General features: G+C 36.0%; 1 protein-coding gene across 16 annotated transcripts in view; it reads right to left on the bottom strand.

The window, feature by feature from the left end:
- Positions 1–18523, bottom strand: part of LOC137240664 (serine-rich adhesin for platelets) — an 827553-nt gene that overhangs the window by 65747 nt on the left and 743283 nt on the right. The window lies entirely within an intron of this gene.

The following is an 18523-nucleotide window of genomic DNA, read 5'->3' as shown; positions in this document are numbered from 1 at the left end:
CGCAATGACGGAGATTCACACGGATGCGTCAAAATTTGGTTATGGGGCGATCTTCATGCAAAAATGGAGTGAAGACCAAAATTTTCATCCCGTTCAGTTTTTAAGTAGAAAAACAAGTCACGCAGAAGAGAACTACAGTTCATATGAATTGGAGGTTTTGGCAGTAATTGCTGCTCTTAAAAAGTGGCGAATTTATTTGAAAGGTGTTAGGTTCACCATCGTTACCGACTGTAACGCTTTCGCACTTACGATGCGCAAAGAAGACGTGCCGCCTCGTATTGCAAGATGGGCGATTTTCTTACAAGAATTTGACTATCAAATTGTACACAGATCTGAAGGAAGCGTGTATATACGTAAATGTATGGTTACAACAATAGCACCACCAAAAACAGGTATGTTTCTACATAACCGCAGACGTAGCAGCAAATAAATGTCGCAAGCAGCGTTAGATTTAGTTGGACATTTTACCCCTTTAAAAGCAGGTAGGAAAATTGATTTAGCTTCGAAGAAAAGCGTTTTAAATTGATAAAAATAAGTTTCAACGTATTTTACTCAAGGCCATTAGAAAGATTAAATAGAGAGGACAAACATTTTGTAGGCGTTAAAAATATATTCTCCTTTAGTGCTGATAATCATACTATAAGCAAATTCTTTTGTATTCAAAATTGCATGTATAACACAAATTATTTTGCTTTGAAGAATCGGTTGTATGTAGCTCAATTCTTAAAATAGATCAACAACTGCGTAAATATATACGTTAACATCTCTTCAAAATTGTATCTACTAAAATGAAGAAATGACGAAAACATTATTATCTGAACAATGGCTTGTATTCTAAAAATATTATATATTCGACCGAGCTTAGCGATTTTTTCATATACCTTTGCACGTAATATATGTCCGTATCCGGTGAAATTTGAAGAGCTAAAATGAGGAGTACGATCCTCTTATTTGAACAATGGAACAAATGTCTAATCGGACGCCTATATACATATACCCGCTCATCAAATTTTATCAAGATATCTCAAAAATTTAGGGACTAGATTGCATACAAATAGACAAACGGGCAGACGGATATGGCTTAATAACTCAGCTCTTCATCCTGATCATTTCGGTATACTTATTGCTGACGCTATCTATTTTCCTTTACGGACTTACAATTTTGGGATTCGTGACGAAATTAATATACAATTTCATTATCATGAAAGGTATAAAAATAGGTAGGTACTTTGTGAGAGGATGCAAAGTTCACGTTTTTTGTGACCAGCATGTAAAAACTATGACTACGAATCACGTATTTCAAAAATATATGACGTAAACGTAACTATTTGATGAAATTTGATAAATTTTGAAGCTTCTAGCCGTAAAAAGGGGGCAAAAATTAGAGTTTATATGAGGTATATAATATATATACCACCGATCTCCATGATTTTTTCAGACAACAATATATGCTATACACGTAAGCATTTGGTGAAATTTGAAGCTTCTAGCTGTTAAAATGGGGAAGAAATTGCGCAAAGTTTCTTATCTGAACAATCGGTTGTATGAGATATATACTATATATACCACCAGTCTCTATGATTTTTTCAGACAACAATATATGCTATACACGTAAACATTTGGTGAAATTTGAACATATCTAAACGATTTTTAAGATAAATATAAAATAAAAAATAGGTAGGTTCTTTGTGTGAGGATGCAAAGCTTCACGTTTTTTGTGGTTTGCATGTAAAAACTATGACTACGAATCACGTATTTCAAAAATATATGAAGTAAACGTAACTATTTGATGAAATCTGATGAATTTTGAAGCTTCTAGCCGTAAAAAAGGGGCAAAAATGACAGTTTATATGAAGTATATAATATATATACCACCGATATCTATGATTTTTTCAGACAATAATATATGCTATATAAGTAAGCATTTTGTGAAATTTGAAGCTTCTAGCTGTTAAAACGGGGCAGAAATTGCGCAAAGTTTCTTATCTGAACAATCGGTTATTTCAGATATATACTATATATACCACCGATCTCAATGATTTTTTCAGACAACAATATATGCTATACACCATTACACCATATAAGCATTTGGTGAAAGTTGAAGCTTCTAGCTGTTAAAATGGGGAAGAAATTGCGCAAAGTTTCTTATCTGAACAATCGGTTGTATGAGATATATACTATATATACCACCAGTCTCTATGATTTTTTCAGACAACAATGTATGCTATACATTTGGTGAAATTTGAACATATCTCAACGATTTTTAAGATAAATATAAAATAAAAAATAGGCAGGTTCTTTGTGTGAGGATGCAAAGCTTCACGTTTTTTGTGGTCTGCATGTAAAACCTATGACTACGAATCACGTATTTCAAAAATATATGACGTAAACGTAACTATTTGATGAAATTTGATGAATTTTGAAGCTTCTAGCAGTAAAAAAGGGGCAAAAATGAGAGTTTATATGAAGTATATAATATATATACCACCGATCCCTATGATTTTTTCAGACAATAATATATGCTATATAAGTAAGCATTTTGTGAAATTTGAAGCTTCTAGCTGTTAAAATGGGGCAGAAATTGCGCAAAGTTTCTTATCTGAACAATCGGTTGTAGGAGATATATACTATGTATACCACCGATCTCAATGATTTTTTCAGACATAAATATATGCTATACACGTAAGCAGTTGGTGAAATTTGAAGCTTATAGCTGTTAAAATGGGGCCGAAATCGCAAAAAAAAATATATATATACTATATATACTATCATATATATATTATATATATCACCGATCTCTATGATTTTTTGACACAACAATGCATACTATATATGTAGGTTTTGAATAAATGTTTATTAACCCTTGCAAATATTATATTATATAGTTTATTAAATGTAATTTGTAGTAATCATTTAAATTGTACAGTTTGTTAAAACGGAAAATAAGTGGTAATTATAATTGAATTCTTATTTGTGTGGTGCTTTGTGATGTCCGCGTATCGACTTCTTTCGTCAAACTCTAAACACTCTCTCTATTCTCAAACGTCGGTTTTCTTTTTCATTTCAAAAATAAGAGTTACCTATTTATTGTTGCACGGTTGCATATTTATGTCTGGGTTGCTAGTGCGTAAGGGTTGTATGTCTCCGTAGGTACGTCCACTCCTGGTACGTCTCTTATCCGTTCCTACATTCGGCCGTCCTGACAGTCGTTCGTCCCCGAACGACGCGTGCCACTTTTTCATAAACTCCGCTACCGTCGTCGTCCGGTTCGGCCCTTCATGCTCACCTAACTTCTCAACGTCATACCGACCGTGGTTCAACTTACGTATTACTTTGTACGGCCCTAAAAACTTTTTCTTAATTTTCAGCGCGGGACCATATTGGGTTCGTTTTATAGCTACTAGCTCATTCTCTTCGTACGTTTGCTCAGCTTTTCTTTTTGCATTGAAAGTTTTCCGATTTTCCTCTTGAATGGCTTTTATGTTGTTTCTAGCTGTTTCCCTAATTTGATCGCGTTCTGTTTCCAGCTGAATAGCTGCGTCTTCCACAATAAGCTCACTTAAATCTATATGCTTTTCTAAACGCATATTCAACCCTGTTAACAACTTAAAAGGGGATACCTTCGTGCTCCGACTGGGATAGTTATTAAAAACTGTTGTACATTTGCAATGTTTTTATACCATTGTTCCGGATTGTTCAAGGAAAGTTTCGTCAACATTGGGATTACGATTCGATGGATGCGCTCCACTTGCCCGTTTCCCCTCGGAACTCCTGTTGCTGTATACAAGTGTTGTATACCCTGCTCATTACAATAATCTTTAAAAGCTTGCGAGGTGAAAGTTGCACCTCTGTCGGTTATCAGTCTTTTTGGATTTCCGAAAATAGCGGCTTGTTTGGTTAACCTATCAATTACTGCTGATGCTCCTGTATCTTTTGTGGGGTATAACCAAACAAATTTGGAGAATGCATCTACAACTGCTAAAATATTATTATAACATTTTGTGGTGGCTGTCAGCGGTCCTAAATGATCTAAATGGTAAGTGCATAACGGATGATCATCTTTGGGAATTGGCGAAAGAAACCCTTCTTTTTTGCCCATCTTCGCGTTTCCCACAATGCACTCTACGCAACTGCTTATTATTTTTGCTACTTTCTGACTTAACTGCGGAATATAGTATGATCTCTCTATTAACTCCTGTGTTTTGCGCGCAGCATAATGCCCCTGCCTGTGTATGGTTTTGATTATATCTTCTTCCATTTGACTAGGGACTACGACAAGTTCCTCGGAAGGATTTTTGCATAAAATTCCATGAGATATGTAAAAATCTTCATAGTTTCCCTTTTCTAAAATAGTCCTAACTGCTTTTGTCCAGTCATCTTTCAACTGGGCTTGTAATAATCGATGTCTCAACGTGTCTTCCATTTGCAAGCAATGCATTCTACTTAATGCATCTACATGTCTCATCTGTGTTCCAGATCTGTGCACAATTTGGTAATCAAATTCTTGCAAGAAAAGGGCCCATCTAGCTATCCTAGGTGGTACATCTTCCTTGCGCATCGTAAGTGCGAAAGCATTACAATCTGTAATGATTGTAAACTTGACACCTTTTAAATAAATTCTCCATTTTTTTAGTGCAGCAATGACTGCCAACACTTCCAGCTCATACGAGCTATACTTTTCTTCTGCCTGACTTGTTTTCCTACTTAAAAACTGTACTGGATGGAAAATTTGATCCTCACTCCATTTTTGCATGAAGATCGCTCCATACCCAAATTTCGATGCGTCCGTGTGGATCTCTGTCTCAGCGTTTGGATTGTACAACCGAAGAACCGGTGAAGTCGTCAAAGAACTTTTTAAATTCTTGAACGATTCCACTTGTTCTTCTCCTATCTTAAAAATGTTTCCTTTTTTCAACAAATCGGACAAAGGTTTTGCCAACAATGCATATCTATTAATGAACTTTCTAAAATATGAAGTTAATCCAAGGAATCTTTCGACACCTTTTCTGTCGTTCGGCATTGGATAATGCTCGATTGCCTGGATCTTTTCTTCAGATGGCTTAATCGTACCACCTTCAATAATGTAACCAAGGAAATTTACTTTTTTCTCTAAAAATTGACATTTCTTCCACTTGATACGGATACCGTACCGCGAACCTACTTCTAGAACTCGTTTCAATTTGCTTATACCCTCGTAGACATCTCTAGATGGAATGATGATATCATCCATATAAACTGCAATTGTTCGATCTTGTATAAGCTCTCTGAACACAAAGTTAATGAATCTACAAAATACCGCCGGCGAGTTACATATACCAAACGGGACATATTTAAACTCATATTGCCCGTCCGGTGTCACAAAGGCTGTGTACTTCCTTGAATCTTCAGCCACTGGAACATGGAAGAATCCATCTTCCAAGTCCAACGTTGTAAAAATTTTCCCCTTTTGCAACCTATCTAAAACGTCATCGATGCGCGCCATCGGAAAATTATCGCGAATTATCTTCCTATTCAACAACCTATAGTCACAGCATAATCGTTTTGAGCCGTCTTTTTTGCCGACTATTACGATTGGCGAAGCATAGTTCGAGAAGCTTGGTTGAATAATATCTGCTTTCAACCAGTCCTCGACTTGCTGATCAACGAACTTTTTGTCATCTACAGATAATCTTCTTGGACGCTGGAACACCGGTATTTCGTCGCTCAAAATAATTTTCATGTCAGTTTTACACTTTTCGATACGTTGTGGCTTATAACTTTCTATCATCTCCTGAATTACTACGTTTTCACTAAAATCGCCTGCACTCATACATAAACTTTCAAACTCTTCTAGTAATTCAAACCTTTCTCCTTGTCTACGTTCATCCGCGTTGTGATTAATTCTCTTCAAAAATTTTGTGCCTTCAGGTTTTACACAAATATTAACTTTATCAAGTACTGATGTACCTATAAATACGGAATATGGGATGGCACTTTCACTGGTAATGTGAAACTTTTGTTCAAACTTCAAATCATCTACTTCAAGCTCTGTTATAAAACTACCAAATGTCGAAAACTCTTTTTCGCAAGCGCCATATAAGGTTCGCTTTTCATCTGTAACAACACCTCTAAAGTTTATTTTGCTAAAAACATCACGTCGAATTAAGCATAACAACACCCAGTATCCACTAAAGCATCAGTCACTAATCCTCCTATTTTCACTGTTTTCACTGGCAACTGAATTCTTTCTTTTTGTACATTTATAACATTAATTTTGTCAGATTCTTTTTTAATTTTCACGGTATCAGCACTCTTGCACTCAAAAGACTTGTGTCCAACGCCATTACATTTAAAACATTTAGCTTGTTGACTATTGCAGTCACGAATAAGATGTGTGGTACTTCCACATCTAAAACATGGCTTTGACACCTTTTGAGTACTAGCAGTGCTTATCGAACCCTGCACTGGCCTCGAAATTTGGCCGCCGTCCTTACGATTTATTTTCTCATATATTTTGATTCTTTCTTTTAGTTCGCTGATCGTCCTGGCTTCATACAAAATCGCTTTGTTTAATCTCGTATCTACTATACCTTCGATGAAATACGAAATTAAACTTTCAACATCAATATTTATCGGTTTGCCGATTTCCGTGAGTACATACAAATACTCTCGAAACGTTTCACCAGCTTTCTTCTTACGGCTTCTCAACTTATTATGCACCTCAATTGAAGACACTTTTTTCCCAAATTCACTAATAAGTGCTTCTTTTAACAATTCCCAACTTACAAGCCCTCGCTCACTACGAATGAATAGTTTAGCAGCCCCTCTTAGTAGCTGTTTAGCATATATAAATTTTTGAACACTATTCCACCCTACTACTGACGCGTTTTCTTCGAATTCATTTATCCATAGCTGAACATCAAAATTATCATCGCCACTAAATTGAGTAAGACTTTCTTGTATGTCTTTAAACGTAAACATTGATCTGCCTGCCGGTACGACGGCGACAGCGGCAGCGGAATTCCTATCTGGTGCATCTTCATATGTACTAACCGAATCTAAATTATTATCATCGTCCGTCGTTTCATGTCCGTAGTGCAACAACAATCTTTTTTGCAAATCTGCTTTACGACCTGTAACTGAAATATTAAGCTCACGGAGTGCTTCCTGCAACTCCCTTACATTAAATGCCAATATTGTCTCTCTGTCCATTTTCACTCTGCACCGTCTTATATGCTACGATATTTACTTACTTTAAAATTTTGGTAATAGGTTTAAATAAAGAAAAGTATTCAACAGATTCATGCAAAATGTTCTAAACAAACTACTGAATCTTCTAAACAAACTACTGAAATATGAATATAGGTATGTATTTTGTTTTGCTTTCCACTTAGCTGCTGCTCTGCTTTGCTTCGTCTACTGTGTTTTGCTCGGTTTTTTGCTATTTGTTTTGTTCTACTACGATCATTGAATTTGCTGCCAACGATTTCCTTGTCTTTGCTTCTGTTTTTAACACCTCTCTTCTTCTTCGTACAAAATAACTTCGTTGCTTATCAGTTTTTTGTTTGTTTTGATTCCTTGCTCAACGGCTGCTTGCGTTGCCAATTGCTTTTCTACTCTACTTCGCTTTCAACTTCGTCATTGACATTTATCAACTGTCGTTTAACTTCTTTCTCTGCTTCTATGCGACTTTGGTATTTGCGTTACCAACGATGTTTCTGCTCTAAGTTTTTCTGCTCTCTTCAACTGTGCTCTTCTTTGTACGAACTACTCTTCGTTTTCAGTCGTTACTGAATTCAAAATTTGGCTTGGCTTTGTTGCCGAATTTCACAAGCGTTTGACGACACTTGCTTGGTAACAAATTGAACGCATTTATGGATGCTAACAGTTTGTATAGCGTCTGTAGACGCTTGTATGTTTGTATGTGTGTTGCATGTACCAAGAACGCACGAATTGCATACGGCGTTTGAAGACGCACTTTGTTTCGATTGCGTTTATGCACTCCACTTTATAGCGTTTAACGACGCTCGAGAAATGTACAGCGTTTGGAGACGCTTTTTGCTTATAAAAATGTTTGTCGACACGCGCAAATTTTACAAGGCGTTTGGTGACGCTTTTTGTTTAGTTTGCGTTTATTGGACATTCACGCACTTAACAGCGTTTAACAACGCTCACACACTCTGCACAATATAGAAAAATTTTAGTCCACAATCTCGGTTGAGCCCCCAATTTATTTGTAGGTTTTGAATAAATGTTTATTAACCCTTGCAAATATTATATTATATAGTTTATTAAATGTAATTTGTAGTAATCATTTAAATTGTACAGTTTGTTAAAACGGAAAATAAGTGGTAATTATATTTGAATTCTTATTTGTGTGGTGCTTTGTGATGTCCGCGTATCGACTTCTTTCGTCAAACTCTAAACACTCTCTCTCTATTCTCAAACGTCGGTTTTCTTTTTCATTTCAAAATTAAGAGTTGCCTATTTATTGTTGCACGGTTGCATATTTATGTCTGGGTTGCTGGTGCGTAAGGGTTGTATGTCTCCGTAGGTACGTCCACTCCTGGTACATCTCTTATCCGTTCCTACATATATGTAAGCAATCGGTGAAATTTGAAGCTTATAGCTGTTAAAATGGGGTAGAAATTGCGAAAAGTTTCTTATCTGAACAATCGGTTGTATGAGATATATACTATATATGCAACGGATCTCTATGACTTTTTCATACAACAATATATGCTATATACGTAAGCAATCGGTGAAATTTGAAGCTTATAGCTGTTAAAATGGGGTAGAAATTGCGAAAAGTTTCTTATCTGAACAATCGGTTGTATGAGATATATACTATATATACAACCGATCTCTATGATTTTTTCAGACAACAATATATGCTATATACGTAAGCAATCGCTGAAATTTGAAGCTTATAGCTGTTAAAATGGGGTAGAAATTGCGAAAAGTTTCTTATCTGAACAATCGGTTGTGTGAGATATATACTATATATACAACCGATCTCTATGTTTTTTTCAGACAACAATATATGCCATATACGTAAGCAATCGGTGAAATTTGAAGCTTATAGCTGTTAAAATGGGGCTAAAATTTGCGAAAATATATATATATATGCTATATATATACTATATATACCACCATATATATACTATATATACCACCGATCTTTATAATTTTTTGAGACAACAATATATGCTATATACGTAAGCATTCGTTGAAATTTGAAGCCTCTAGCTCTTAAAATAGGGCAGTAATTACGAAAAGTTCCTTATCTGAACAATCGGTTGTGGGATATATATACTATATATACCACCGATCTCATCAATTTTTTCAGGCAACAATATGTGCAATATACGAGAGTATATGGTGAAGTTTGAAGCTTCAATCTGTTAAATTGGGTAAGATATTACAAAAATCCTCTTTTTCTGAAAAATCGGTTGTATGGAGGATATATGCTATAGTGGTCCGATCCGGTCGGTTCCGACAAATGTCTAATCGGACACCCAAATACACCCGCTCACCAAATTTTATCAAGATATCTCAAAAATTGAGGGACTAGTTTGCATACAAACAGACAGACGGACAGACGGACAGACGGACATGGCTAAATCAACTCAGCTCTTCAACCTGATTATTTCGGTATACTTAATGGTGGGTCTATCTATTTTCCTTTAAGGACTTACAATTTTCGGTTTCGTGACGAAATTAGTATACCATTTGATTTTCATGAAAGGTATAAAAACAGGTAGGTACTTTGTGTGAGGATGCAAAGTTTCAGGTTTTTTGTGGTCTGCGTGTAAAAACTATGACTACGAATCACGTATTTCAACAATATATGACGTAAACGTAACTATTTGATGAAATTTGATGAATTTTGAAGCTTCTAGCCGTAAAAAGGGGGCAAAAATTAGAGTTTATATGAGGTATATAATATATATACCACCGATCTCTATAATTTTTTCAGACAACAATATATGCTATATACGTAAGCATTTTGTGAAATTTGAAGCTTCTAGCTGTTAAAACGGGGCAGAAATTGCGCAAAGTTTCTTATCTGAACAATCGGTTGTATGAGATATATACTATATATACAACCGATCTCTATGATTTTTTCGGACAACAATGTCTGCTATATACGTAAGCAATCGGTGAAATTTGAAGCTTATAGCTGTTAAAATGGGGTAGAAATTGCGAAAAGTTTCTTATCTGAACAATCGGTTGTATGAGATATATACTACATATACAACCGATCTCTATGATTTTTTTAGACAACAATATATGCTATATACGTAAGTAATCGGTGAAATTTGAAGCTTATAGCTGTTAAAATGGGGTAGAAATTGCGAAAAGTTTCTTATCTGAACAATCGGTTGTATGAGATATATACTACATATACAACCGATCTCTATGATTTTTTCAGACATCAATATATGCTATACACGTAAGCATTTGGTGAAATTTGAAGCTTATAGCTGTTAAAATGAGGCAGAAATCGCAAAAAAAAAATATATACTATATATATATATACTATATATACCATCATATATATATTATATATATCACCGATCTCTATGATTTTTTGACACAACAATACATACTATATACGTAAGCAATCGGTGAAATTTGAAGCTTATAGCTGTTAAAATGGGGTAGAAATTGCGAAAAGTTTCTTATCTGAACAATCGGTTGTATGAGATATATACTACATATACAACCGATCTCTATGATTTTTTCGGACAACAATGTCTGCTATATACGTAAGCAATCGGTGAAATTTGAAGCTTATAGCTGTTAAAATGGGGTAGAAATTGCGAAAAGTTTCTTATCTGAACAATCGGTTGTATGAGATATATACTACATATACAACCGATCTCAATGATTTTTTCAGACATCAATATATGCTATACACGTAAGCATTTGGTGAAATTTGAAGCTTATAGCTGTTAAAATGAGGCAGAAATCGCAAAAAAAAAATATATACTATATATATATATACTATATATACCATCATATATATATTATATATATCACCGATCTCTATGATTTTTTGACACAACAATACATACTATATACGTAAGCAATCGGTGAAATTTGAAGCTTATAGCTGTTAAAATGGGGTAGAAATTGCGAAAAGTTTCTTATCTGAATAATCGGTTGTATGAGATATATACTATATATACAACCGATCTCTATGATTTTTTCGGACAACAATGTCTGCTATATACGTAAGCAATCGGTGAAATTTGAAGCTTATAGCTGTTAAAATGGGGTAGAAATTGCGAAAAGTTTCTTATCTGAACAATCGGTTGTATGAGATATATACTACATATACAACCGATCTCTATGATTTTTTTAGACAACAATATATGCTATATACGTAAGTAATCGGTGAAATTTGAAGCTTATAGCTGTTAAAATGGGGTAGAAATTGCGAAAAGTTTCTTATCTGAACAATCGGTTGTATGAGATATATACTATATATACAACCGATCTCTATGATTTTTTCAGACAACAATATATGCTATATACGTAAGTATTCTGTGAAATTTTAAGCTTCTGGCTGTTAAAAAGGGGGCTAAAATTTGCAAAAATATATATATATATATATACTATATATACCACCATATATAAACTATATATACCACCGATCTTTATGATTTTTTCAGACAACAATATATGCTATATTCGTAAGCATTCGTTGAAATTTGAAGCCTCTAGCTTTTAAAATAGGGCAGTAATTACGAAAAGTTCCTTATCTGAACAATCGGTTGTATGGGATATATACTATATATACGACCGATCTCATCAATTTTTTCAGGCAACAATACGTGCAATATACGAAAGTATATGGTGAAGTTTGAAGCTCCAATCTGTTAAATTGGGTAAGATATTACAAAAATCCTCTTTTTCTGAAAAATTGGTTGTATGGAGGATATATGCTATAGTGGTCCGATCCGGTCGGTTCCGACAAATGTCTAATCGGACACCCAAATACACCCGCTCACCAAATTTTATCAAGATATCTCAAAAATTGAGGGACTAGTTTGCATACAAACAGACAGACGGACAGACGGACATGGCTAAATCAACTCAGCTCTTCAACCTGATTATTTCGGTATACTTAATGGTGGGTCTATCTATTTTCCTTTAAGGACTTACAATTTTCGGTTTCGTGACGAAATTAATATACCATTTCATTTTCATGAAAGGTATAATAAGTGTCCTGAGTGTTAAGATTTGATAACTTATAACCTTTTTCATGTTGTTTATTCATTTAAAATGTAATCGCTTATTATTTATGTGAGAACTACTAGTGGTACCTGGGTATCCAAGCCATGAGAACTAGTAATAAAACACTAATTTTAGTAATATAAAACTAATTTATTTATCATCTTTATGAAATTATATTTGGAAAAGTTTTCTCTCCTTTTTGTAGAAAAATTATGCTCATAGCATGCCACAAAATTTTATATCATTTCTATTTGTAGATTATGTAAAATTTGCTGTTTAATATGTAAAAGGTACCCATCTATGAACAGGTATAGAATTGTGACATTTTTTTCATTTTTCGTAACTTTCGATATCGAAAAAGTGGGCGTGGTTATATTCGAATTTCGGCCATTTTTTATTCCTAGATAAAGTGAGTTCAGATAAGTACGCGAACTGAGTTTAGTAAAGATATATGGAATTTTGCTCAAGTTATCGTGTTAACTAACGGCCATGCGGAAGGACAGACGGACGACTGTGTATAAAAACTGGGCGTGGCTTCAACCGATTTCGCCCATTTTCACAGAAAACAGTTACCGTCATAAAATCTATGCCCCTACCAAATTTCAAAGGGATTGGTAAGTTTTTGTTGTACTTATGGCGTTAAAAGTATCCTAGACAAATTAAATGAAAAAGGGCGGAGCCACCCCCATTTTGAAATCTTCTTTTATTTTTGTATTTTGTTGCACCATATCATTACTGGAGTTGAATGTTGACATAATTTACTTATATACTGTAAAGATATTAGCTTTTCTTTTAAAATTTGACTTAAAATTTTTATACTCAGTTGAGCAGAGCTCACAGAGTATATTAAGTTTGATTGGATAACGGTTGGTTGTACATATATAAAGGAATCGAGATAGATATAGACTTCCATATATCAAAATAATCAGGATCGAAAAAAAATTTGATTGAGCCATGTCCGTCCGTCCGTCCGTCCGTCCGTCCGTCCGTCCGTCCGTCCGTCCGTTAACACGATAACTTGAGTAAATTTTGAGATATCTTGATGAAATTTGGTACGTAGGTTCCTGAGCACTCATCTCAGATCGCTATTTAAAATGAACGATATCGGACTATAACCACGCCCACTTTTTCGATATCGAAAATTTCGAAAAACCGAAAAAGTGCGATAACTCATTACAAAAGACAGATAAAGCGACGAAACTTGGTAGATGGGTTGACGTTATGACGCAGAATAGAAAATTAGTAAGATTTTGGACAATGGGCGTGGCCCCGCCCACTTTTACAAGAAGGTAATTTAAAAGTTTTGCAAGCTGTAATTTGGCAGTCGTTGAAGATGTCATGATGAAATTTAGCAGGAACGTTACTACTATTACTCTATATGTGCTAAATAAAAATTAGCAAAATTGGATTAAGAACACGCCCACTTTTTAAAAAAAAATTTTTTTAAATTCAAATTTTAACAAAAAATTTAATATCTTTACTGTATATAAGTAAATTAAGTCAAAATTCAACTCCAGTAATGATATGATGCAACAAAATACAAAAATAAAAGAAAATTTCAAAATGGGCGTGGCTCCGCCCATTTTCATTTAGTTTGTCTAGAATACTTTTATTGCCATAAGTCGAACAAAAATTTACCAATCCTTCTCAAATTTGGTAGGAGCATAGATTCTATGACGGTAACTGTTCTCTGTGAAAATGGGCGAAATCGGTGGAAGCCACGCCCAGTTTTTATACACAGTCCACCGTCTGTCCTTCCGCTCGGCCATTAACACAATAACTTGAGCAAAATCCGATATATCTTTACTAAACTTAGCCCACGTACTTACCTGAGCTCACTTTTTCTTGGTATAAAAAATGGGCGAAATCTGACCATAACCACGCCCACTTTATCGATATCGAAAATTACGAAAAATGAAAAAAATGCCATAATTCTATACCAAATACGAAAAAAGGGATGAAACATGGTAACTGGATTGGTTTGTTGACGCAAAATATAACTTTGGAAAAATCTTTGTAAAATGGGTGTGACACCTACCATATTAAGTAGAAGAAAATGAAAAAGTTCTACAAGGCGAAATCAACAGCCCTTGGAATCTTGGCAGGAATACTGTTAGTGGTATTGCATATATAAATAAATTAGCAGTACCCGACAGATGATTTTCTGGATCACCTGGTCCACATTTTGGTGGATATCACGAGAACGCCTTCACATATACATCTAAGGGCCACTCGCTTTTAAAACCCTCATTAATACCTTTAATTTGATATCCATATCGTACAAAAACATACCAGAGTCACCCCTGTCCCACCCTAATGGCGATATCTCGAAAAGGCGTCCATCTATAGAACTAATGCCCCCTCTCTCTTAAAATGCTCAGTAACACCTTTCGTTTGATACCCATATCGTACAAACATTCTAGAGTAACCCCTGGCCCACCCTAATGGCGATATCTCGAAAAGGCGTCCACCTATAGACCTAGTGTCCACTCCCTCTTAAAATGTTCAGTAACAGCTTTCGTTTGATACCCATATCGTACAAACATTCTAGAGTCACCCCTGGCCCACCCTAATGGCAATATCTCGAAAAGGCGTCCACCTATAGACCTAATGCCCACTCCCTCTTAAAATGCTCAGTAACAGCTTTCGTTTGATACCCATATCGTACAAACATTCTAGAGTCACACCTGGCCCACCCTAATGGCGATATTTCGAAAAGGCGTCCACCTATAGAACTAAGGATTACTCCCTTTTAAAATACTCATTACCACCTTTCATTTGATACCCATATCGTACAAACACATTCTAGAGTCACCCTGGCCCACCCTAATGGCGATATCTCGAAAAGGCGTCCACCTATAGACCTAATGTCCACTCCCTCTTAAAATGCTCAGTAACACCTTTCGTTTGATACCCATATCGTACAAACATTCTAGAGTCACCCCTGGCCCACCCTAATGGCGATATCTCGAAAAGGCGTCCACCTATAGACCTAATGTACACTCCCTCTTAAAATGCTCAGTAACACCTTTCGTTTGATACCCATATCATACAAACATTCTAGAGTCACCCCTGTCCCACCCTAATGGCGATATCTCGAAAAGGCGTCCACCTATAGACCTAATGCCCACTCCCTCTTAAAATGCTCAGTAACACCTTTCGTTTGATACCCATATCGTACAAACATTCTAGAGTCACACCTGGCCCACCCTAATGGCGATATCTCGAAAAGGCGTCCACCTATAGAACTAAGGATTACTCCCTTTTAAAATACTCATTACCACCTTTCATTTGATACCCATATCGTACAAACACATTCTAGAGTCACCCTGGCCCACCCTAATGGCGATATCTCGAAAAGGCGTCCACCTATAGACCTAATGCCCACTCCCTCTTAAAATGCTCAGTAACACCTTTCGTTTGATACCCATACCGTACAAACATTCTAGAGTCACCCTTGGTCCAGCTTTATGGCGATATCTCGAAAAGGCGTCCACCTATAGAACTAAGGATTACTCCCTTTTAAAATACTCATTACCACCTTTCATTTGATACCCATATCGTACAAACACATTCTAGAGTCACCCTGGCCCACCCTAATGGCGATATCTCGAAAAGGCGTCCACCTATAGACCTAATGCCCACTCCCTCTTAAAATGCTCAGTAACACCTTTCGTTTGATACCCATATCGTACAAACATTCTAGAGTCACCCTTGGTCCACCTTTATGGCGATATCTCGAAAAGGCGTCCACCTATAAAACTAAGGATTACTCCCTTTTAAAATACTCCTTACCACCTTTCATTTGATACCCATATCGTACAAACACATTCTAGAGTCACCCCTGGCCCACCCTAATGGCGATATCTCGAAAAGGCGTCCACCTATAGACCTAATGCCCACTCCCTCTTAAAATGCTCAGTAACACCTTTCGTTTGATACCCATATCGTACAAACATTCTAGAGTCACCCCTGGCCCACCCTAATGGCGATATCTCGAAAGGGCGTCCACCTATAGACCTAATGCCCACTCCCTCTTAAAATGCTCAGTAACACCTTTCGTTTGATGCACATATCGTACAAACACATTCTAGAGTCACCCCTGGCCCACCCTAATGACGATATCTCGAAAAGGCGTCCACCTATAGACCTCATGCCCACTCCCTCTTAAAATGCTCAGTAACACCTTTCGTTTGATACCCATACCGTACAAACATTCTAGAGTCACCCCTGGCCCACCCTAATGGCGATATCTCGAAAAGGCGTCCACCTATAGACCTAATGCCCACTCCCTCTTAAAATGCTCAGTAACACCTTTCATTTGATTCCCATATCGTACAAACACATTCTAGAGACACCCCTGGTCCACCTTTATGGCGATATCTCGAAACGGCGTCCACCTATGGAACTAAGGATCACTCCTTTTCAAAATACTCATTAACAGCTTTCATTTGATACCCATATCGTACAAACACATTATAGAATCACCCCTGGTCCACCTTAATGGGGACATCTCGAAAAGGCGTCCACCGATAGACCTAAGGCCCACTCCCTCTTAAAATGCTCAGTAACACCTTTCATTTGATACCCATATCGTACAAACAAATTCTAGAGTCAGCCCTGGTCTACCTTTATGGCGATATCCCTAAATGGCGTTCATCCATAGAACTATGGCCTATTCTCTCTTAAAATACTCTTTAATACCTTTCATTTGATACACATGTTATACAACCACATTCCAGGGTTACTCCAGATTGATTTTCCATATTTTGTCTCCATAGCTCTCAACTGAGTATGTTATGTTCGGTTACACCCGAACTTAGCCTTCCTTACTTGTTTTTTTTTAAAGTGGGCGTGGTTGTTCTCCGATTTTGCTAATTTTTATTAAGCGTATATATAATAATAAGAGTAACGTCCCTGCCAAATTTCATCATGATATCTTCAACGACTGCCAAATTACAGCTTGCAAAACTTCTAAATTACCTTCTTTTAAAAGTGGGCGGTTCCACACCCATTGCACAAAATGTTACTAATTTTCTATTTTGCGTCATAAGTTCAACTCACCTACCAAGTTTCATCGCTTTATCTTTCTTCGGTAATGAATTATCGCACTTTTTCGGTTTTTCGAAATTTTCGATATCGAAAAAGTGGGTGTGGTTATAGTCCGATATCGTTCGTTTTAAATAAAGGTCTGAGATGTGTGCTCAGGAACCTACGTACCAAATTTCATCAAGATACGTCAAAATTTACTCAAGTTATCGTGTTAACGGACGGACGGACGGACGGACGGACGGAGATGGCTCAATCAAATTTTTTTTCGATCCTGATGATTTTGATATATGGAAGTATATTTCTATCTCTATTCCTTTATACCTCTACAACCAACCGTTATCCAATCAAACTTAATATACTCTGTGAGCTCTGCTCAACTGAGTATAAAAAGGGTTGATTACGTAGCTGCTGTGACTGTAGAAACGCGGTAACAGGGTATACATTTCCCTTGCCTTTTTTTGGTGTACATATGTATGTATTTATATTTCGAAGGTGAGCACAAAAAAATTAAAATATTCCGCATGAAAATTTTTTGAAAAAAAAGAAAAACTCAAATAATAGAATAAATATGTAGTAACTTCAGGCGCTAAAAATTCAATGCTAAATTGTTGCTTGTTGTCTAAAAGGTAACATGAAATTTATTTGTTTAGATACTCGTAAAGACTAATTTGTGTAGATTATGTCGTGCTGCTCGGCTTCTTTGAAGCATTAAATTTGATAACTGACATAAAGGACATAGGAGCCTCTTCATATTTTTGTAATGCTGAAATTATTAAATGTTTAAGTCATAACAACATACAGAATAAAAGTAAAGTCAGTAGAAAGAAGGTGGAGATATTGTATGAAAACTAAAATATAAGAAGCTGTAAAACAGTTACTGCCATAGAAACAACGTCCTTATCAAACCTCGTAAAATTTGGTCGCTTGTAGTTATACTTTGGTATTTAAAGTTTTGTGAAGACCTCACATAAAAGAAGGGGGCCGCTACAACCACACTGAAAAACCTATGAAAAACCACGTCCTATGTTATAAAATAACTCCGTCCTCTAAGCAAGTACTAGAAGCTTTCTAGGACCTATGCCACTTGCTGCTCCATGTCACTCCTAATAGTCTTAGCCTGGCAAGCACATGGCACGAGTACAAAACGTGCTCGATCATTTTCTCCTCCAACCCTCAATTTCTAATTTAAAGGCATGTGACGTAAAAAGGCAGTGTCCAGTCTTAATTCCCGTCATGAGTATAAAGT

This window comes from Eurosta solidaginis, chromosome 2, assembly GCF_040869045.1.
Source record: "Eurosta solidaginis isolate ZX-2024a chromosome 2, ASM4086904v1, whole genome shotgun sequence".
NCBI classification, from domain to species: Eukaryota; Metazoa; Arthropoda; class Insecta; order Diptera; family Tephritidae; genus Eurosta; species Eurosta solidaginis.
The sequence above is the reverse complement of the archived record's forward strand: the minus strand, read 5'-3'. Positions and strand labels throughout refer to the sequence as shown.